This window comes from Lutra lutra, chromosome 13 (assembly GCF_902655055.1).
Source record: "Lutra lutra chromosome 13, mLutLut1.2, whole genome shotgun sequence".
In the NCBI taxonomy this organism is placed as follows: domain Eukaryota; kingdom Metazoa; phylum Chordata; class Mammalia; order Carnivora; family Mustelidae; genus Lutra; species Lutra lutra.
Window position 1 is genome coordinate 50,853,454 of NC_062290.1, and position 24,019 is coordinate 50,877,472.

Genomic DNA, 24,019 nt, shown 5'->3' on the forward strand with positions numbered 1-24,019 from the left:
ATGCAGGATTTAAAGAACTTTTATAAGAAGCAAGAGGAAGACTAACAAAACAACTAAAGAAGAAATAATGTTAAGTGACAACAACTATTTTCCTATTAAAAAAATCAAAGTAAGATCAAATGAAATAAGTAGCTTTAATAATTTATATAAAAAATGTCTTTGAGCAGGGTGTTGTGTAGGAATAAGAGGGGAAATGATAATGTCAAAATAAACTGTACTACACTATTAAACAGTCCGAGAAGATTTTACTCAGGGCTCTTGTAATAGGAGAGAGAAGAGAACTCTGATTTCAGTTCTGCTGGAGCAAAGGGCAGAATGGGACAATTTTAGGCCATCTGTCTTCATGACATGAGATGGTTTTACAGCTTGAAGCAAAGTGCCCACCCAACTTAGACTCTTATTCTCCCCACAAAGATTGGGAGAGAGAAGCCTCATCTTCCCTGATGATTGTATTTCAAAAGAATGTCTCCCAAGCCCCTGAGAAAGACAGTCTTGGGTGTCAGACTGGCAAGAGGCCTTGAAAAAGATTTATGTCTCAAAAGTGTAGAGAAAAAGTTTACAATGACAAGTTCCTAATGTAAATACTCAAAGAAAAGGGCAGTTAGAGGCCTAGAGTCAGGCGAAGGCTGTCTAAAGTCTGGTCAAGCTGAAGGGATCATGAAGACCCTCTTGGTCAGTACCCTTAAAGAACATGAAATGTTTCTTTGAATACAAAAATTCAGGGCCCTTGCATCCAAATGAAAAAAAAAATCATGAAAATACTAACAATGAAGAACTTACTTGCGTGTACCTTAATCTTTGTTCACATTTATATCTCCTCTATACCTTGAGAAAAAGACAGCGACCTCTGGTGTAAGTTGCTCTGTTTGGAAACCAAGATATCCGTGCAAGCCGCATCTCTGTCACTTACTGGCTCTGAGATTTTAACAAATTAAAGTCACTTTCTTTCTATGATTTTATCATCTCCTCTACAAAATGAAAGACTTATTTCTTATAAATTCATAGAAATTAGATAATTTGACATGCTAGGATAACTGTATGTCATAGCCATTTATATTTTACTTTCACTTTACTTACCTGTACCCTCGCTAAACTCTAATTTAAAAAAGAGATATTATTTAAATTGATTCCATGGATTGTTATCAGTATAAAAATCATTTTCTCATTTAATAATAATAGTTTTGGTCCTGGCTTTTCAGTTAGTACACATCACTTTATTTTACGGGATCTTGCTTCTAGCTCAGTGTTCAATTTTTGTCTTATTCCTGATTTTATGAAAATTTGTCTAGAGTATCACCTTTACTCATTAGTTAGAGTTTGACTTGATACCTATATTACAAGTTTACTATAAAGTTTTTTTTATTATTATTATTTTCTGATTTAGAGTTGCTAGCCTAAGGACAGAATCTGAGTTCTTCTTGATTCCATATCTTGCTCTAAAGGGAAGATTTTTCCTGACTAGTCTGCAGCACCCTGGGTTTCTTTCCTAAATTATAAAACACTTACCCCCCAAGATACTGTTTTGAGGAATCCTCGGGGCTCATCCTTCCTTAACAGCCAATTTAGCAACTACGTAAACGTCTATCCCTTTTGTAGGACTGAGTTACCTGTAAAAATACTTCAAGAGTGGATATAAGAAAAATATTAGTCATGAATTGGGGAAGAGACTGGGGACAGGGACAACAGCCCTCTGGGTTTAGAAAAAGCTTTTAGCAGGGGAAGTAGCATCTGAAGTAAGAATCCAAAGTTAGGGGCGCCTGGGTGGCTCAGTGGGTTAAAGGCTCTGCCTTCGGCTCAGGTCATGATCTCAGGGTCCTGGGATAGAGCCCCACCCTGGGCTCTCTGCTCAGCAGGGAGCCTGCTTCCCCCTCTCTCTCTGCCTGCCTCTCTGCCTACTTGTGATCTCTGTCTGCCAAACAAATTAATTAAATCTTAAAAAAAAAAAAAGAATCCAAAGTTATGTGACTAAATGGCAATTTCCTACCTTCTTTTCTTAGGTGACCATCTTTTTTTCTTCTCAGTAGTTCATTTTCAATTTGAGGAGTGAGAATTCCTATTCAGGTATGGGAAATTACTGACCACTGAAAGCACTACCTTGGATATGTTTCACAAATTTCAGCAATTCAAGGAGAACTGTGGAGGGTGCAAAGCACACATTGCTAACTTTCTCTGTTGAAAACAAACATTCAGCACTTTATATAGAAATAGATATAGATACACATACACATATACATATACATATATTTTATATATATTTAACATTTATATAAAGTATTTTAGTGTAACTGTAATTCAGTATTTTTGAGATTTGAGAGTTCTCTGTTGAAGATGAATGAACATTCTATGTTTTTCATGTTTCTCTCATCCTTTAATCTGCAACCCCATGGTTTTCTATTTCACACCAAATATGTACATTTCTTCCTTAGCAGAGCTTCCCCAAGATTATTATCAATGCTATTGTGATGTTAAGTCTGTAAGATTAGACTTTCTTACTGTCATTTTTCAAAGTGCTGCTGACTGGGCTGTCTAAGGAATGGTAACTCACAAATTACTTCTGTGTCTGAAGACAGAAAAAATGTTAAGTCAATTTCTTGAATTAATTAAGAGATAACATTGATATAGGAATGGGCTAGTGCCACAAATAATTATCACTTGAAATTACACAGTCAAAAAGGCCAATTAAGGAACCAAATATAGCTAATGAGAAAATTTAATTGATAATTTTTCAAGCTGCTGGCCTGGTTCTGATATTTTTTTTTCCCTATAGTTCAGCAACAATAACAACAGCAAAACAACAACAAAAAGCTACAGAGGCTCAGCCGATTTTTATATGAGCATGATCCTTCTGGATCTCAGTTGAAATTTATTTTATCTTTAGCTACATAAATCCATTTCTTATTCCACCACATATGTACGTATTTACTTTACTGTTACTTTTCCCTACTCTTTCAGAATGGTAAAATTCAATGTAGAAGGGAAATTTCTATACTTTAAACTTCTAGTTAAGAAAAAAAATTTTAATTCACCATGAAGTTCTTGTCCTTCAAATTATCTTTTTGGTAGCATTGCAGGCTATATCCTCTGATTGACCTTCCTAAAGAAAATAGGTACAAATTCTAGTGAAAATCTTGAAGTGAACTTTTGAAATTTCGTTTCTAAGTAGGCATGTAGGAAGGAAACTTTGAGCCAAAACCAAGATGAGATCAGGGTCCAAGAGAAATAAGAGAATTATTCAACCTGGCTTTCATCATAAGGACATTTTCCAATGACTTATAACTTTGAGTTTATTATTTTTTTAAAGATTGAGTTTATTTTTAAAGTTGCACAGAGCACAAATAGAAGATAACCTAGAATTTATCCAGTAAAAGGTGAATAAATAGGAGACAAGGAGTCATAGCCACATAATCTCACTGAGGGAACTGAGAGTAACCCTGCTCTTTCCATACCTGGAGACAGAAGAAGCAAAACATGGAGAAAGAGGAGAAAGAAGAAAGAGGAAAAAGAGGAAATGAGGGAAGAAAAATTGTACATCTCAAAAAAAGATCTGTTTTTAGGATTCTGACTCATAATCTAGGTCTTTTAAGGGTTTGCAGCCTGAATTTACATCTGTTGCTTAAACTAAGGTGATTTGAAGTGACAAGCTCATTTGAAAGAAGTACAAGATTGAGAGTGCCCCTGGCAGAAGAAAACACAAATCTTTTTTGGAGGAATGCACAGTACTTGCCTCATACCTGGGCAACACTGGTTCACAAGATCAGCATTGTGAATGCTGACACTAGGTATGAACCGGCAGAAACAAGGCAAAACCACATCAGATCACCAAAGACTTCAGGTATTGGAATTACCTGATTTAGAATGTTTAAAAAGAACATTTATTTAAAGAAATAAAAAAGGAAAACAGAAGTAAAAAAATGGCGAAGGAGACCATAAAAATATTCAGCCAGATTCAAAAAATGTCTATATGCTACATCAAGACATGAAAAATAGTATAAATAAAATTATAAACACAGTGTGATGCTGAACAACATACCATAAAGAATCTACAGGAAAAGTAATAACCTGAAAGATCTGAAATAAATATCAAGAATGCAGCGGGGTAGAAGAAAATATGTCAAAAAGGAAAGGCATGCTACCTCAAAAGTAATGACTGCCAGCTAGTTTTTAAAAATCAGGAAATAGTTAACAGTATCTTTAATGTTACTACAGATATTTAATATCTATCAAGGCCACTGTCAACCCAAAATACTGCACAGAGCAAAAATATATTTCAAAGTGATTTTTCATGTTAAAAACTTGAGAGTTTGTCATATTTCCTCATAAGAGGGATTTCTAATGGATTTAATTTCATTAGAAGAAAATGAAACAGAGAATGGAAATCTGAGATCCAAAATGGAATTATAAATAGAATGATAAAATTTTACATAAATCTAAATAGATATGGACTGAATTAATCAAGAAAATTCATGATCCCAGGGTCATGAGATCAAACCCTACATTGGGCTCCATGCTGAGCCTGGAGGCTGCTCAAGATTCTCTCTCTCTCCCTTTGTACCTCCCTGCCCCTTGTGTGTGTGCACTTTCTCTCTCTCTAAAAAAAAAAAAGTGCTTTATTAGAGTACTAATTAATATCACCTTCTTTGTCCCTCCCAAGTGAACCCTTACTGAATACTCAATTCAAATGACATTATTCTAATGAAAATATCCATCCCAATTTCCTTTGAATTTTTTACTATGTTCACTTTTGTGTTTGTCCACATTGTTGGTTAATATCACCTCTGCCTCCCATGCTAACTGAAGCTCTCCAAGAAGTGGAAAGGAGATTGCGAGCTTTGACCCTGAAGTAGAACTATCCTTCAGGCCACCAGAACTATAGACAGGTTATTTCCTACTCTACCAAAGGCCCTGCAATTCCCTCAAGAATCCCTCTAATAAGTCACTCCTAATTGTGATTCCAGGATTTAAGCCCATAAAAGAGAAACCCCCAATAAGTCTTTCTATCATTGAGTGTATTAATGATTATGGATGCCCCCTCATGAAGTCTTCTGTTAATTCTGCTGCTATATCTTGATTCCAAGGGGTACAAGTCTAAATTCTTGTCCCCTTTTTCTTCCCCATCCCACTATGATACCACCATCCCCACAGTTGAGCAAATCCACACCACTATAGCTGCCCTCCATTCCTTTGCCTTCTGTATGAATGAAACGAGTTTTAATTTGTTCCATTTTTCTACTGCCAAGTCCAAACCATCATGCTTATCATAATTTACTGGAACTACTGCTAAAACCTCCAACTTCCATCTGTGCCTCTCTATCAACCCTGTTCACAAATTCCTGAAGAGATTTTTTTTAAAAGAATATATAAATAAGATCAAGCCCTTGTCTGAAATGTTCTATTTTATCTTCTTACACTGAGAATAAAATCCAATCTCTTTACCTTAACCTGGCTTGGTCTTTGATATCTCCACACTCCCCTTACAGCCTTCTCCTAGTTAATTATGGTTCAGCACCAGAGGTCTTTCCTTGTTCCTCTGTTACACCTCATATTCCCACACGAAGACCTTCCTCTTATTAGTTCCTTTACCTGCTATGCTCTTCCCCTAGCTTGTCACAAAACTGCTTCTTCTCATCCTTCAAATCTCTTTTTAAACAACATCTCCACAAAGATCTTACCTAAATGTCCTTTTCCTTAAAAAATATAAAAATAATAATTTAAAAATAGCCTTTCCTCCCAATTATTCTATTGGCACCTTTAAAAAATTCTTATAATTCTGCAGCCTGTATTTATTTAAAAAAACATATTTAAAAATATATCTTCCCCATAAGACTATAAATTCCAAGGAGCGAAGACACTGTCTTTATTGTATTCAGCATATTACACAGAAAATGCCTCCTATAAATGCCAAATTAATATTTTGAATGAAGGGATTAATGAATTAATGACTGAAACATCTAAGCACAATGCCTGTCACGTAAAAATTTTCAATAAATGGTAGCATGTGCATGTTGAGTACATCTCATTTACTTGGCACAGTGCTAAGCATAGACTGGGCTGTGGTGAGTAGAATAAAATATACATTTGATGAATAGAGGTGGGGCTATAGCAGATGGCCATGTGCTCACCAAATCTCATTTCATTTCCTTCCTGGCACTTAGCTAGAATGCATTTCCCAGTCTCCCATATAATCAGAACTCACCACGTGACTGAGTTCTGGACAATAGAATGCATATGGAAAGAAATAAAATATGCCATTTCAGGCTGAGCCCTATAAAATTCTCCCATTCAGCCCTTCTCTGTTTCTCTTCCTTTATGCCTAAGTAATCAAGATGACTATGAGAATCCAAATGAGAAAAGCCTGCATTCCTGACGACTGCATGGAACAGTCTCCCCCGACCTCTCCCTACATTGCAGTATGATATGAATGAGAAATAAACTTTCATTATATTAAGCCACTGAAATGTGTGATTGTTTTTAGCGCAGGTGACCTACCTTTATATATCCTCACAAAATTATAATCTCGTAGGATTATAATACAGTGTGATAATGTCTTACCATGTTTTGTGCCTCTTTTAGTTTCGGAATATAATTATTCCAGTAGCAAGGGCTGTATTAGAACTTGTAAACTGAAGCCAAACTCACATAATAGAAATTAAATGTCATTTTATAAAATGAGGCCAAATCTCACATGGAAAAGGAAACCACAGAAACACAGGATCATACAATAGGTTCCCAGAGACTGTTTTCTTTTAACTTGTTAAAACAGTCCTTTTCAGGCTCTTTCTCTTTTTTATGAAATTATAGTAAGAATCTGTGTTATGTCTAAATCTGTTTTATGCAGCTCTATGCTACTAAGTGTCACTCTTTCTCTGTCTTTGGCATTACATCCACCTATTTGAAAGCTGACCGTATACAGGATTTGACATTTCTAGGGACTGATGGGTAATTCCACTAACTGCATGAGGTACAATATCAGGATGATGGCAAGTCATCTTGTTTTGGGTCATAAGGCTGCTGGTTACCGGGGATCTTCAGCAAGACTTTTCATTACTATATAATAGCCTTTAAGTGAGTTTTTAAATTTTATTTTCAGGTATTAATTGGTAGCCCCTTAAGTCAAAGAATTGGAAATGTCAAGAGTGACAGCGGTTATTTTGTTGATTGTTCACACTCCCATTCACTTTCACTACCTGAATATACTCATTATCTGATTTTTCACCTATTGTTCATTTGACACCATACAAAATTCTCATCCCTCAGCCCTCTCTGTGGTTGGCCCCAGTGCAGAAGATGCATACGAGAGAACTCATATTCCTAAAGTTTAATGGGAAAATGGAATTCCCAGAGCATGAAAGTCAAGTTGTATATTTTCAATGAGTCCAGGATAATTATGAAACTAGAGCAACTGTCATCCTCACAAGCTTTGGACTTCTACCTCTTGGTAATGTTTGAGGCCTACCTCATTTTTCTAAAATATTTGAAGATAATTTTGTCTTCTGTGATGAACCTATTGATGTTTTCAATCCAAGCAAAGCAATAGTACTATTTCCTTTTTCTATACATTTCTGTGGTATTCATTTACATCATTTTTTTTAAACATGGGGACAATTTTTGACATTGATTTAAATATCCTTAATGTTCTAATTAGCAAAAATTCTTAGATAAAATTTTGCAGTGACACCAAAGACCTTTGTTTTATTCTGTTTGCAAATATACACATCTGAAAGAACAGAAGTCCTACTTCTCTTTAAATTTACCTTCATGTATAATGTTACTTTACACTTGAGACGTGTTCACTTCCATTAGGAAAGGTGTTCAGAGAAAATACCTCAAAATGCCTCACAGGTAAGCTTTTCATTCCAAAAGTAAGAATTGTGTCAGAAGAGAAAACCCGCTGAGTTAGAAAACTGAGGGCTTATACTCCAGTTTCCCACACTGGATGATGCTAGGCAAGCCATCTGACAGTCCTATTTTTATTCCCTTACCTGCAAAATGGTTCTTTTAACAAATCTGTGCCATGCCACACTAATAATTATTATCTTAGAAGTGGCCTTTGCAGTTCCCCTGGTATTCAAGAATATCATTATTAATGTGAGAAGTTACATCATAATTTGAAAACAATGTGTGAAATCCAAGGCTCTTGAGAAAACAGGTTCAAGGATGTAGGTGGAAGTTCAGCAGCAGAGCATTTTGGAACCCAGAGAAAATGAGCAGGTCAAGGCAAGCAAGTTTGCAGGAGGCCCTCCAACAACCTGAGCAGAGGATATCCTCTGAGGACTTTTTTTTTCTTTTATATTTCATTAATTTATTTGATACAGAAAGAGAAAGAACACAAGCAGGGGGGAGTGGGAGAGGGACAACCAGGCTTCCTGCTGAGCAGGGAGCCGGATGGGGGATTCCATCCTAGGATCCTGGGGTCACGACCTGAGCTGAAGGCAGACACTTAACAATTGAGCCACTCAGGCGCCCACCTCTGAGGACTTCTAAAGGAGGCTCCATTTAAACAGGGGACACCGAAGGAACCATTTTGCAATAAAAGGTGTGAATTAGGAGCCCCTGGGTGGCTTGGTGAGTTGAGGGTCCGACTCTTGGTTTTGGCTCAAGTCATAATCTCAGGATTGTGAGATCAGACCCTGGGTCAGGTTCCTCGCTCAGCATGGAATCTGCTGAGATTCTCTCTCTCTCTTCTGCTCCCCCTGCTCACTCATTCTCTTTCTCACTAAAATACATAAATAAATAAATCTTTAAAAAAGGGAGGGGGTATGAATTAGAACCCTGTTCTGGGTCTCTGAGTCATGACATTAGGAAATGTTTACAACAACTGTATTACAACAAACTTTTTATAAATGGAGGTATGATTGACATAACACTATTAGTTTCTGCCATATACTGTAATGATTAGATATTTGTATATATGGCAAAATGGATACCACAAGGAATCTAGTTAAAGTCTGTCACCTCACATAGTTACAACTTTTTTTTTCTCGGGACATGAACTTTTAAATTCTCTCTCAGCAACTTCCAAATATGTAATACAGTGATATTAACTATAGTCCCAGGCTATATATTACATCCCCATAATCTCATTATTTTATAAATGGAAGTTTATATCTTTTGACGCCCTTCACCCATTTCACCTACTCAGTTCCAATGCCTCTGGTAACCACCGACTGTTCGAAGTTTGGCCTGTGTGTGTGTGTGTGTGTGTGTGTGTGTGTCTTATAAGGAAAAAAAGTATTGGTATCTTCAGAAACCTATAACTCTCAATGAGAAATTAAAGTTTTTGAGCTTAAATAACCATTGACTTTTGGATTTTTGTAAAAAATATAATTTCCAATTTTCAAAATGTCCTTTTTGTTTCTTTGTAGTTTAATATTTTATTCTTTGATCCTTTTAAGATAATTTTCAAATTGTTTTATTGTATAATAACATTAACTGGCCAAGTTTTTATTAATTGAATTTAAAGTTTTTAAATAAACTTATGTATTACTATACTTTTTATCACCATAATCTTTTATTTTGATTATTTTTTATGATTTTATTTATTTATTTATTTATTTATTTATTTAGAGAGGGCGCCTGTGCACGAGTGAGAGTTGGGAGAGGAGCAAAGGGAGAGGGAGAGAATCTTAGGCAGACTCCATACCCAGTGCAAGCCTGCCTCAGGGCTTGATCTAATGATCCTGAGATCATGACCTGAGCTGAAGTCAAGAGTCGGACCCAACCAACTGAGATATCCAGGTGCACCTATCATTATAACTTTTTAGATATTTGGTTCCATCTGTTTTATTATATTTCAGTTAAATTTTTACTGAATTTTCTTACCTTTCATTTTTATTTAGTCTTTAGTCTATTTTGTTGTACCTTAGATATCATTTAACCTGACTTATTTTTTTTTATTATTGCATCCCATTATTTAACATTTAAAAGTATGTTTCTGTTGTTGACATTTTGCCTTATATTTTTACATGTATTGCATCTAGGTCAAAAATTGCTTTTATTTTTTTGAGAGAGAGAGGGTGTGTATGTGTTTGTGTGGCTGTGTGTGCAGTTGACTTGTAAGGAAAATATTTAGTTTTGTTTGCTTGTTGTTCATCTCAGTTTTAGCAAAGGGTCCCAACAGGATATTTTTTAGGAAATTATTATTCTATCTGTTAGATCCAGGGAGTCTCATTACTTTTGGAAATTCACCAGGAGAGGCCATTTAACCATAAAGGCCAACCCCAACTTCCTGTTCCTGCAAATGGACTGGGAGAACCATTTCTGCACACTGATGCTGCAAATTGAGATATTGGAGGTTCTGTTTGGTTGTATGAAAGGAAGGCAACTTTGGAGACTGGGCCTTAGAAACTAAAGACAGTTTTTTAAAAGAAGTTACTTTACCTAAAATGTTAGCCCTCACCTAGTTACTTCAACTAGGGGTATTTAAGGTATAAGTGGACACTTGGGGCACAGGACCATGAATTGTCGTGATTGCCTTTGTTAGGCTAAAGACAACATCCTGATCTGTACTTTTGAGTTCTGAGGGAACTTATTGCATTCTTTGTGGATTCTATAGTTAGAATTTCCAAGTTCATTTTGGAATTTTACTGTTTCATGATCTATTTTGATTTTGTTTTTGTGAGTGGGGTAGGAGTCTAATTTCATTATTTTCCAATATGGATATCCAGTTTTTCTAACACCAATTATTGAAATGACTATCCTTTCCCTATTGAGTGTTCTTGATTCCCCTGTCAAATATTAGTTGATCAGATATATGTATGGGTTTATTTCTGTGCTCTCAATTCTGTCCCATTTGTCTTTGTGTCAGTTTCGATTACTATAGCTCTGTAATGGAGTTTGAAATCAAGAAGTGTGATAATCTCCAGTTTTGTTTTTTCTCAAGATAGCGTTAGCTATTCAGAATCCATATTAAAGAGTGAAAGATTTCTTTCAACCATCATTCAGATATTATGCAATAAACATTTACTGACTACTAGAAAATCCAACCAAATAAGAGAGCAATGTGATAGGTACAATGAATATAATGCAATATAACTCAATGTAGTTTTTGATTATAAAGGAATTGGGATACCAGCAAAAAAGAAGGAAGATTTTAAAAAATGGAAACATTGAAGCAGTTTTTCAACCTTGAGAATGTTTAAGAGATAGTCTCTGGTCATGGGTGCCTGGAGACTTCATCCCTAATAATGAGAGGACAACTGAACTCAGATATGAAATTTCTCTGTCATTAAGACCCGATAGGCAGAACTGATGTTTCAAAACCCTGTATTTGGGAAATGAGGTTTAGAAAAGGCTCCTGGCATGTACAGAAGATGTTAACAATGCCAAAATAAGTATGTTCGTAGATTGCTGAGTGTTGACTCTATAGTTTTGTTTCTCCATGAGAGAATCCCCATTGTTCTCTGTCCCTTGTACTATGAACTAGTGAGTTAAAATTGATGAACACTCTATTGGTGGTCCCTTCAGGGGTCCTTTGGGAATCACAGAATAAGGAATGGCTAGCCTCTCTATTTACATGAATTAAGCAGATTATGAAATTATCCTGAGACTCCGTTTCTATTCAAATGACTCTTCTACCTACCTCATAAAGCAGTGAGGGAAAAAAATTACATACAAAATGCACCCCAGGCAGAGAGTAGCTGCAACGTTTATATTATCTTCATTGCTCTATGTTTTAATAATAATTAGGAAAAGATACCTAATATATGTGATATTCTGCTCAAAACCTTCATCAATGATTGCCTACTGAGAAGAGCATGCCTCAAATCTTTAGCCTGGCATTCAGACCTATCCCCAATTTGACCCAAACCTACTTCCTCACCTTTATTTTCCCCCAATAAACACATTCTCATGTATATTTTGGAATTCTCCCCTAAGATGCATCTTTTCAGATAAATAAATAAATAAATATGGGGGGGGTGCAGAAAACAAAATTTTTGTACATCCAGAATCCATTCATTCTCGTTCTGATGAATGAATCTATCATTTCTCTCTATGGGTCCACTTTTCCTCCCCATCCTCAGCACTTGTATCTGAAGCTAGATTATCTCCATGCCTACCTCAGATGTGATATGTGTGAACTAAGACTCCCCAATCATTTTATCATATTTCTCTGGCCAAAATAATTACTTTAGAGATGCAAAGGAGAGCACAGTCAGAACCAGTGAGAAATAATGAGATCTTTTTGCTATTATTTGTGGGAAATACTCTAGCTATTCTTTCTGGGAATGGAAAGGAAAGCATGGAGCCCTGGTGTCATAAGGTAATAGCTTATTCAAACTTGTCCAATGAAGAAGGGAAGTTAAACTAGGGGGAAAACTGGATTTTGATAAAAAAGTTTTTTAAGCTCCCATTCCAGTGTTATTAGAGATAAAATGAGGCATTTTAAACATTTTGAGTTTACTTAAGTATTTGGTAGACTATTCATTGACAGTATTTGATTTTGGTTGTTTTGTAGGCCACTACAGAATTACAATCATCTGTTTAATGGCCTCCTTGTTTGATTAATACTGTAAAAATCTAACTTTGAATTGTTTATTTAAGTGGGCCAATATTCCTTTCTTTCCTTTTTTTCTGCTTAGGCAAGCTTGGATCTTTTTTTCAGGCACTCGAAGATCCTCAACTGATACTTCTTCCATGGATACAAAAAGTGGAAATTTTATGTTTATTTCCTCAATAGGAAATTTACATCATTTTGGAATATGAGCTATTTATTAAAAATGAACTAAGAACATAATACAATTTATAAGCCCAATAAGGAGTTGGGACAATACTGTCAAAGATGTTTCAGGAAAGGATTTGAGTTGGGCCAGAAAGGACAATAAGATTTAAGCTAAAATAGCTAAATATTAAAAGTGAGCTGATGGAACTTTAAATCTGCCTTATATGTTTCAATCACTATAACTTATTTTAAAAACTTGGCATACTTTGTTCCTGTACTGAAGCATTTAGCAATTTCAAAAATTATATTCAGTCTGGCACTATGAAAAAAATGTTTTCCGTGGGCTTTTAATATGGTGTTACTTTTATATTTGACATCTGATTACAGGAGTTATGATCATATCATTTGGATAAATATTTATGTTTACCATAGTGTTTTAAATGGAATGCTGCCTTTAAAAAAATCCATAAAGTTAGCCAATCAACAAGACAAATGGTCTGCAGCTGTTTTGTTAACTCCTATTAACACTCTAGCCTTACCCATACCTTCATTTATCCTTCTGTTTTCAAAGGAGCTCTTAATTACTTCCATCCCCATTTCAGTTGTAAATGCTTCTTTATTGCCATTCTTTCATTAGAATAAATCCTCCAACCTATTCAAGGACCTGACACTTCACCACTGATTTACAAGTGATTCAATTTTATTAATCAGATGTTTGCCCTCGCTTTGGGGTATCTGTACTGGCATTGCTGGTAATTGTTGATAAAAGGCTCTTTCTTCCTTTCTATTTCTTGTAAAATATACAGGTACATTTTCAGCATTTTATTTCAGGAAGTCTGAAATTAAAAAGAACTAAGGAAAATAGAAAATCTTGTAATTGTCTTGAAAAGAGTTAGTATTTCATGCTGTTGGCTGAGCAGGCTCTAGTTGCAGTGGGGATAATGTGACCTATACAAGATTTATCTGAAATTTTCCATTAGAAATTCTTTCTTTATAGATTCCAGGCAACTTCTGAATTCACTATCAGAGGACCAAATCATAATACTACGGCCTGATATTCTAAAAGCAAAATGAAGCAACGTGCAGGAGGTTTCTTGCATGTTAAACATTAAACAACTTGGTGATTGGTTTTTACTATATCTTCTCATATTGAGAAAATTCCTCTTTAACATACATTTAAGAGACACTAAAGATTATACATATACATACACACACACGCAGATAAATTACACACACTATATATTCATGAATTATATCTGTATTATCCAGTCTTCCTTTATGACGTCACCATGTGGAACTTTCCAGTTAACAGTTATTATTGACCATGGACTGAAGTCCTTCGGACCTGAGACTGTAAATGGTCTAGTTATAGAACATGAAAGCTTTGTGGATACATTGCTAAAAGCAGTCTTTAAATAATCTCCTGTTAAATAGTAATCCTTGTGTAACATTTACATGTGAACTGCCACATTTTAGTTAAATGCTTTGCATTAAGTGTGCATTGCTGTTTTCTTCATTTGACATTGTAAGTTTTCCTTGAATATTTTCTATTTATAGTAGAGATACCATATTGCATGGAATCCACAATCCTTTTCAATAGTTTCATTTTTTATTTCACAAACTGCTTTAAATATTTCAATCCTAATTTTAATTTTAAATAAATGGCTGTCCTTGTATAATAGTGTTTTTTTCCCATTTCCTCCTTTTCTCATTACTGTATTAGTTTCTTATTACTACAAATTGTAGCAAATTACTACAAACTCAGTGGCTTAAAAACAATACAATTCTTATTTTCTTACCATTCTGGGGGTCAGAAGTTCAATAGTGGATGCCAAGCTGCTTTTTCTTAAAGCCTAAAAGGGGGAGTCTGTGTCCTTGCTTTTTCAGCATCTGGAATCCCCCTGCAATCCTCATGGGGCTCATGACCCCTTCCTTCATCTTATCATGATGGTATCAAATGGTACCAAATCTTCCTCTTGCTTTGAAATCTTGTCCTGTCACCACATCTAATTCTTTATCTCTCACCCTCCTGTTCCCTCTCATAAGGACTCATGATTTCATTGGACCCAACTAGGTAATTCAGGATGATCTCCCTATTGCAAGGTCCTTAAGTTAATCACATCTGCAAAATCCTTTTTGTAAGGGAACATTCACAGGTTTCAGGGATTAGGACATGGACAGCTGTGGGAAACTATTATTCTCTTACCACAATTATATAAGTCACTGTGTTCTTTGTATTCATCATCTTTTTTTCTATGATTTTTTAAAAGATTTTGTTTATTTATTTGACAGCGAGAGAGGGACACAAACAGCGGGGAGAAGCAGGCTCCCCACTGAGCAGGGAGTCTGATGCTGGGCTCTATCCCAGGACCCTGGGATCATGACCCGAGCCAAAGGCAGAACGCTTAACTACTGAGACACCCAGGTGCCCCTTTCCTATGATATTTTTAAACCCAAGAAAATCTCATCATTTTTCAAATCTTCCATAAATAAAGCTTTTCAATAATTGTATTGTAGCCTATTGAGTTGCAGAGCATGAGAATTTAGTTCCATTTATGCATTGTATCTCAACTTGAAAATTGTTGAATACTAGCAGTTGGAGTGTTATTCTTTTTTCTACTTTTAGTAAATAATTTTCTATTATCCTGGGATTTGTTTGATTTCTGATTACAGTTAGCCCTCAAACACTATGGGGTTGACTATGCAGGTCCTCAATAAATTTTTTTCAACAAATATGGTACAGTACGATAAATGTATTTTTCTTATGGTTTTCTTAATAGCATTTTTTCAGCTTACTTTATTGTAAGAATACAGCATATAATACATATAATATACAAAATATGTGTTAATCTTCAGTGTATGTTATCTATAAGCTTCTGGTCAACAGTAGGCTATTAATAGTTACGTTTTTAGGGAGTCAAAAGTTATATGTAAATATTCAACTATGTGGGAGTGTCAGGACCCCCAACACACCCAACATGCATTCAAGGGTCAACTACTTTGCTACTTAATATGAACCAGTCAATAAGTCACTTAGCATGTTGCTTAGTATGAACTGAGAGTTCATATTGGTTTATATCATGTTAATGAACAGAGCAGATGTATTCCCCAAAAATGTATCTATAAAGTTTAACTTAGGTTTAATTCTATTTTTCCTGTGCATTGGCTCATCTTAGCTACAACAGGCATCAAATGTGAAAATTTAAGGAAATTTTCAATCATTTCTTGTCTATAGAACTGTTTCAGTTTCTACATCTTTGCCCTTGCCGTATGTGTAAACAGATATTTCTCCTGGGCCCGATCTAAAACTTTTTAACACTACCTATCTGGCAATAGTTTAACACATACAAAGATTAGGCAACCTAAATTGTTGATCTTGGTAAGATGTAATGTCCTTCACTATATGGAATCATCACTTATGTTTGAGGCTGGTAGAGTACTACAGCCAAAACTAAGGCTTATACTCATAATGTGTCCACAAAGAAACCCTCCAAAACATACATTCAGTTAGATCAGCTAGTCCCACCTCCAAAACATAGCACACATAATCTGTCCGTTCCCTTTCATCTTCACTATCATGTCTTTTGTCCAAGGACTACAGGTTTCACCTGTATCACTGCAGTTGCTGGTTCTTTTGTCCTTCTCTTGCATTTGTCTGATCTATCGTGTTAGGAAAGTAAGGAAATGCAAAAGCAGTCATTGGAATGCCCAGGTCATATAAAATGCAAATTACTGGCATAGTCTTCAGAACTGCATGAATTACTCTCTACCTAGCTTTCCTCCCTTACCTCTTATCATTTCTATATTCCACTGCAGTCACACTGACCTGGCTGTCTGTTGGCTCTGTACCCAATGAACTCTTCTCCATAAAAGAGATTTGTCACTGTTTCTACCTGCCTTAAATTCTCTTCCCCAAAGTCTTCCCATTGCTGACTTTTTCTTGTCCTTCAGGCCACAGCTTAAATGGAACCTTCTTACAGAAGATTTCTCTGACTATCCTCCCTAAATTGGAGCCTCCCTAACATTATCTGCGTTTTACTTATATATTTCCAGACTCTTCCCTAAAATAGTAGGTCTGTGGCATTAAAAACTTTCTTTTTTTTTTTTTTTTTGTATCCCTAGCACCTTGCACAGTATCTTATGCATAATAGACAATCAGTCTGTATCTGGCAAAAATATGAATTAATAAATGAATAAATTATGAAAAGAGAGGAGTTCACCTTATTCCTCTCATCACTGGTTTTTGACTCATTCCAAAATAACAAATCTTACAGATGCAAAGCAATGCTCGAGAAAGAGACAGGGAAGATATAAAATCAAAGAGAATGCCCCACAAAGCAGAAAAAAACTGATTTCCAAATACTTCACCCACTAGTTATGACATTGCAACTGGAGAAAACTCCTATGCAAATTCAGTCATGCAAGCCCCATTTAGCTCAGGAAAATGTGTAGAAATTGATTGAGTGAGCAGCTGGTGATATTGTAGTCAGGCTCTCTGGAAGTTAATTGGGAAGCGTTGTGAAAAATCCTGACATTGTACATGTAGCTATACTGACTTCCATTGTGCCCCAGACACTCATCACACACGGTTGCTCTCCACTATTACAAAATAACTGGATGCCTCTGAGTCCCTGATGACTCTCATCAGTAGTCTGCTAAGAAAACGGAGGAGGAGCCAGTGATGAGCTGGATTTTGAACTTTTTATAATTGAAATGAAAAGCTCCTAATGTTGTGAGTTTTTACTCCCTTCATGAACTGTTTTTATTCTCCTATAGACGAAGACAAACTATTCCTTCCGAGGTCTGTTTTGATATTGTTTTCATGGAAAATCTAGCATTGAAATGAAGTTACTTTCTTTTCCAGGTGCTTGTATTTATTATCTGTTTCAGTTAGTTATTGTCATGAAACCAACACCCCAAATTATTTCTCATAAGTCTGCAGTTCAACCAGACAGTGCTCTAGAACAGACTTGCTCCTGTGTCTTTGATGAGCTGATGGGTTAGCTGGTGATCCCGGCCTCATCTGGAGTAACATGGCTATTCTCCACGTGTTTCTCAGATCTTTGGTGTCTGTTATAACCTAGCCATTGTGCTCTGTCCTGGGAATAAAAAGGTCAATAAAACTCTTTGATGTTGAACAATTTAGTGTCTGAAAGAAGAATGATGATATGTAAACAAATACTGCATTTAAATACCTTTGGTACTATGAGAGAAATTTGTGCTGAATAGAAAGAACATCAGAGAGAAAATACTCAATCCTGAACAGAGTGGGAAGGAGGAAACAGGAGGGACTTGGTGATACATGTTTCTTAAATCAAGTTTTAAAATATGAGAAACATTTTGCCAGGTTTCCAAGCTAGGAAACAAGGTTCTAGGCAGGAAGCGTGCAAAAACGTAGATGTGTGAGACATACAGTATTTCATTGAGCCCGGTAGATGTACAGTAGAATGCAATAGTGCGGTGCAAGACCAAAGGAGTAGATAGGTGCCGTGGGGCTTTATATGCCAGGCTCAGATTGAATTTTGCCTTTACACTAAAATAAAAACAACAATAATAAATCACCTGCAACATATACTATGTTTTTGCTATGTACTGCATACTGTCACTTAATGTTCGATAGACCTCTACAACATGAGTACTACTATTTATCCTCATTTTAAGATGTGGCTATTAAGGGTAGAGACTCTAAATAAGCTTGCACATAAATCAAATAAGTAGCAAAATAGGATTCAGTCCCATATCAGTTGGCCCAAATTCTTAAACCACTAGGCTATATGCCTATCAGGGAGAAATTAATGGATGGGTGTAAGTTGGGAAAAAAAAAACATGATCAAATTTTCATTTTATAAAAATTTTGCTTGCAGCCCTATAAAGGAGATAAAAGATTGAACACAAAGTAAGATATGGAAATAGTCCGGATTAGAAATAATGAAGATTTAAAGTTACACATTAGCAGTGGGGATAGAACAAAGGAAATGGACCCATGATCTGCTAAGAGGATTTGGTAACATAATGCACATATATGAAGAGAAAGAAGGCTAAAATGATTCCCAGATTTTTGACCTAATTGACTGAACAGATGGTGATAGCAAAGGTGCTGTATAACTTAAAGGTTAAGAGCCTAGAATCTGGAAAGGATTACTTACCTGAGTTTAGACCCCCAATCTGCCACTTACCTAAGTGGCTAAGTGCTTCCATTTCTTCATATGCAAAGTGGGATGACACCTACCCTAGTAAGTTGTTGTAAGGACTAAATGAATTAATGGATATAAAATGCTTATCAGAGTATCCAATAGATACACAGTTAACTCTCAAGTGATATTTAATACTACTCACTGAGAAAAGAACAAGGATTTGGGGAAAGTTGGTAAGTAGAGTTTGAGACATTTTTAGTGTGAGGTTCCATTGAATCAATGAGTCTGTAAAGTTCAGGAAAAAGATCCATGCTGAGAAGATATGTGGAGCATCAGCATCGAGACAGTTATTCAAGTTCTATGTGGTCATGATAACCTGGGAAAACAGGCAATCATAAGAGAAAAGCACCAATGGTGATGAGAAGACCAAAATGCTGATAATAATTAAAGGAAAAGGGGGAATAGTCAAAAAAGAAAAGCTTTTGAAGTGATTTCGTACAACACACCATCACCTGTTACAAAGGTTAAGATATGAAGGTCTGGTAGGCATTTCTAACCTAACATGCCTGAAAGGGGATTTCATTATTTTTTCCAGCCATTTGTCAATTTCAATAGCTGGCACTACCATTTATCCTGGGGTAAGGCCAAAATCATGGCCTTACATGATACAATTACAATACAAACAATTACAACTATAATACAAACAATTAAGTCTTGCTCTTTTTTACCACCTATACCACTCATCCCTAGTCAATAAACACACACACACACACACACACACACACACCTTCTTTTCTATTACTGAGAAAATATTAAATAAAATGGGAAGTTTCATACATGATAAACCCCCAACGTAAGCTGCTTGCAGTGCTTCATAGCATAGAAAAGGGTGTTAGACTAATAATAGGCATAACAAGAAATATTTACTGAATCTAATAAGACAATTCATCATGATGAGGAGATGTAAAATCTCTATAGGCTGATTTTGACAATATCGTGTTTTGTATCCTCACTATCAAGCTAAATGATTCTGGGGAGGAGGGAGGGGGGATAGTTCCAATATACTCAAGTTTCTTAAGCATTTCAATTAATTATATTTGTGTTAATATTTTATTAAGGACATTTTCTGTCACTTAATTCATCTATTTAAAGTTTAAAATTATTTATATATTTGTTTCCCCTAAAGAGCTAAGGTTTCTACTTTCTAATAACATGAGTTATGCATCGTACATAAGTTTTCCATTTCATTCTGGCTTTCTGAAACCTTAGAGATAAGCATCAATCCCATTACCTGTGTTGACCTTTTTGGAAATCTCTTTACTTGGTTCTGATGTTATGTATTTTACTAATTTGTTAATTATGACTTTGTTATAAGCTAGCTCAAATTCCTTGCAGATGAGGTAAGTTATAAGCAAATAAATTTTAGGTAAAGAAATAAACATCTAAGAAAATGTCTTACCTGAGCCAAAGTTGAGACACACACTGATTGACGAAGAAGTGACAAGTCCACAGTGGTCCTCTCTGCTCCAGGCAGACAGTGATTCTGAAACTGGTATGGAATGCTTAAGGACACCTAATAAAAAAACAGAAAACAAAACAATAAAAGGATTTTGTTTAATGCCCAGGAGTCCAATGGGAAAAAACCTGTAATACTATAAACAGGATGAGTGGTATATGTATCAGATATGTTATGTCTCCCCAAAGAAGCCAGATTATATAGGAAAGACACCTGGACCTCTAAGGACACCCCTGGCTAAATTGGGAAGTAACCTTGTGTGGTGGACTAGTCCTAGCAGCTCAGCCTTGGAGATTCCAGAGACAAGGGGATTCTAGGTCAGATATGAGGCTATATTTGAAGCCATTTCAGCTCAGTCCCCAAGGAACACTTATGTGACCTGGGAAGAAGAGAGGTATATGATACAATTAAAGATCTGTGTCACTAGTCACTAAACCTTCTACTGTAGGACCTCCTTTCAAAGACACTGAATACCATAATAAAAAGCCATTTCCCTGCAGGCTGTAAGAGGAATGAACACTGGAGAAAGGAATGAGGTAGTACAGCAATCTAGGATGTGTTAGAAGTAAGAATAAATGTTTCCCTCTGGGAAATTCCAAGAGACACTTGCTAGGGCAGTGTCTCTGAAGTCTTACAATTTAACATAGGGGTAGTAAGTTAGTAGAATAATCAAGAGAGTTTAAATGACTCAGAAACAGTCCAAGCTTATGGAAACATCCTGGAAATACCTAGTAAAACCTTATAAAAATCTGAGTGATTCTTCATTTCCTATATACTCATTACCTCAGAGCAACCCAGTATTTCTGCTCTCATAACAAAGGATTCTAGTATTCGTCACTAATGATCTCCTATTACCTAATCTAATGGATCCAGTTTTCATTATTCTATGCAATTTGACAAATACTTATGGAATCATCACTAAATTCCAGAAAGTGTTCTGGGCACATGTAATATAATAAATAATATTCCACTGGAAAGGGTAGAGAGGCAAAAATTTAAAATCATTTCTCAGTGTTTTGTTTTTTGTTTTTTAAATTGGTGGATTTAGGTTTCCAAATCTGCATCAGAAATATGGGTGAGGTTTCTATGGTATTTTGCTAGGGGACTTGAATATAAGTTAATTCTATCACAAACCATACTCGTCCCTCTCTGTAGAATTCCCAATGGAAGTAAATGACATAAGTACAAATTCAAATGAAAAGCGAGAAATAAATTGCTATTTTATTTCTCTCTTAGCTTATGCCCAATACTTTATAATAAAGATTTCTAATAAATATACTAAAGTATATGACCTGTGCTCAAAACATTAAGTCAAGCCCTGTGTTCCTAAGACAGATCTTCTCATAAATCAAATTCCAAGGATCCAACCAATTAGTATTATCTAAATTTAGAGGTAAACATTGTCAAAAGTGAGGATGTACTATATTCTGCGTATGTTGATAGGTGGTTCTCACTTTGTCACAGCACACATCTTGTAGGACATTCTCCTCAGTTATTCTGGGGTTATAAGACATCCTCCCAAGTTATCTCTCTGACAGGCAAGTACACAGTGCTTTTGTTTGGCCTATCGTGTTCCACCATCTAACATAAAAGCAAGTAAGGAAATCTCTAAGCACATCATTTATAAAGTGATGTCAACTTTTCAGGATTCTACCATAATCAATAACACATCATTTATCTGTAGAATGACATTTTTTGGTTCAAAGTATGATTTTGGGGGATATTTCCTAATTTAAAATGTCATGAAAACATTTAGAAAATAAAGATCAATGGTGACAGTTGCCCAATAAACCTTTACCCAGAGATAATTTCAATTAATATTCTGAAACATGTATATGTTTTAGTCTTTTTTAACACATATTTTCCATTTAAATAAAAATTACATTGGAAATACTGCTTTCTAACATATCCTTTTCATATAATAAAATCTCATGGGTATCTTTCTGTGGTAGTTAATATTTTTCTACATCATTTTTGAGACAACTTTACCTAGGATATACAATTTATATCACAAATGACCTATTGTTGACTTTCACATTGTTTTTTATATTATCACTATTACAAAGAATGATACGATCTGTAGTCTTTTGAAAAGATCTTTTTATACATGTATTATTTGTTCTTTAGGATAAATACATGAAGTAAAGTTATTGTGCCCAAAGGTTCATATATTTTTAAGTGTGTTGATAAACACTATCAAGATGTGTCACAGAAGTAAGTCCCCAGGAAAAATATGAAAGTGTTCATTTCTTATGCTTTCTCAAGTACTAAATATTGCAATATATTACTTTCTTTACAGTTTGATTGCTCATTGACATATCTGTGTTTGTTAATGGAGTTGAAATTAGCCCTGTAAGTTGGCCATTGGAATGTTTATGACAAATCACATTACTATTTCAAAGAAAATAAAAGACTTCAGAGTATAGAACCCCATCTATAGGTCTATTTGACTTCAGAAAAAGAGAAAATAGAAGTTCTTGGCATAGCAACATTTCTGTAGGCATTAAATCATCTGTTCTTTAATAGAACGTTAATAGCAGCTAATAGATGAATCCAACCAAAGTTAGCCTAGACAATAGGGAAAAATTATTAATTTCATTTAAACAATCTTCATGAGCCACAGAAATGCTAGAAGGAAAGGCTGAAATACCAGCATATGTCATCTCTCATCTCTGCTTCTCTCTACCCATTAGTTTTTATCCTCTAGACCTTAACCCTGGAGTTAAAGAGACATTATTTTGACTTATAAACTTAGGAATTATTCTCTTTCCAAGTTTTAAAAAAAAAAAATCTAGGAAAAGACTGTGAATGGTCTATCTGGGTCATATTTTTATAAAGAGAATTAGGATGCTATAATTGGCAGCTTTTATTACATTGTTATATTAGGGAGATTATATCTTCCCAAAGGAAAAAAAATACATTATTTCCAGCAAAAAGAAAAAGCTGGTTAGACAACTAGTATGTGATTACTACATATTAATCATATCATTTTCAAAGCCCTCTGTTCTCAAGATCTTAACAAAGAGTATTCCAATGATCTCTTGCATGTTTTACATCTGGAGATGAGAGAAAGATGACCACTTGTTTGAACATGATTTTCTGTCATGTTTGGCTTAAAACCTCTGTTTACTAGAAAGCAATTGGGCAGTTCATCCTGTTAAGTGTTGGAGACCTAATGGCAGAATTTTGCAGAAATTTCAGAAAGAAAGCATTTCCTTTACTCATCTACCCCAAGGTAGTAATGAGAGATTCACCAACCAAGTAGATCTGACTCAGAATAATATATTCAGTTTCAATGGAAAGACAGACCTCACTGAAAAAAAATCCATATGTGTGCTTATCAGGTCTGTCCTGATTGCCACTACTGGTTGGCAATGAAAACTGGTGTCACCACAGTACAGGTTCTACATGAGTTCACAGCTGTATGTTGATGTAGTACTAGGTTTCATTTATAAAGACATAAAAAAATCTAAGACTGTATAATCTATTCCATTTTCAAACCTTTAAAGGTTGATATTAACTCAAATTTATTGCTAAGTGAAGAGTTAATCCTCTCCACATGAACCATGGATATGTACCTAGTTGATTTAACTTTCTAAGAATCAAGATAAAATTAGAGTTTTATGCAAGGAAGAGTTAGTTACATGGGCTATACCCAATAATTGCTCACTAAAAGAACTATAGACTGCTTTTGCACAATACGTGTGTCAG

At 35.3% G+C, this 24,019-nt stretch overlaps 1 long non-coding RNA gene across 1 annotated transcript in view; it reads right to left on the bottom strand.

The window, feature by feature from the left end:
• LOC125083872 (uncharacterized) overlaps positions 1-20,367 on the bottom strand; it is a 64,474-nt gene extending 44,107 nt beyond the window's left edge. Inside the window, exon 1 of the long non-coding RNA XR_007122395.1 lies at positions 20,252-20,367. This is a non-coding gene — a long non-coding RNA (uncharacterized LOC125083872). The remainder of the gene's footprint in view (positions 1-20,251) is intronic.
• Positions 20,368-24,019: the final 3,652 nt, after the last annotated feature.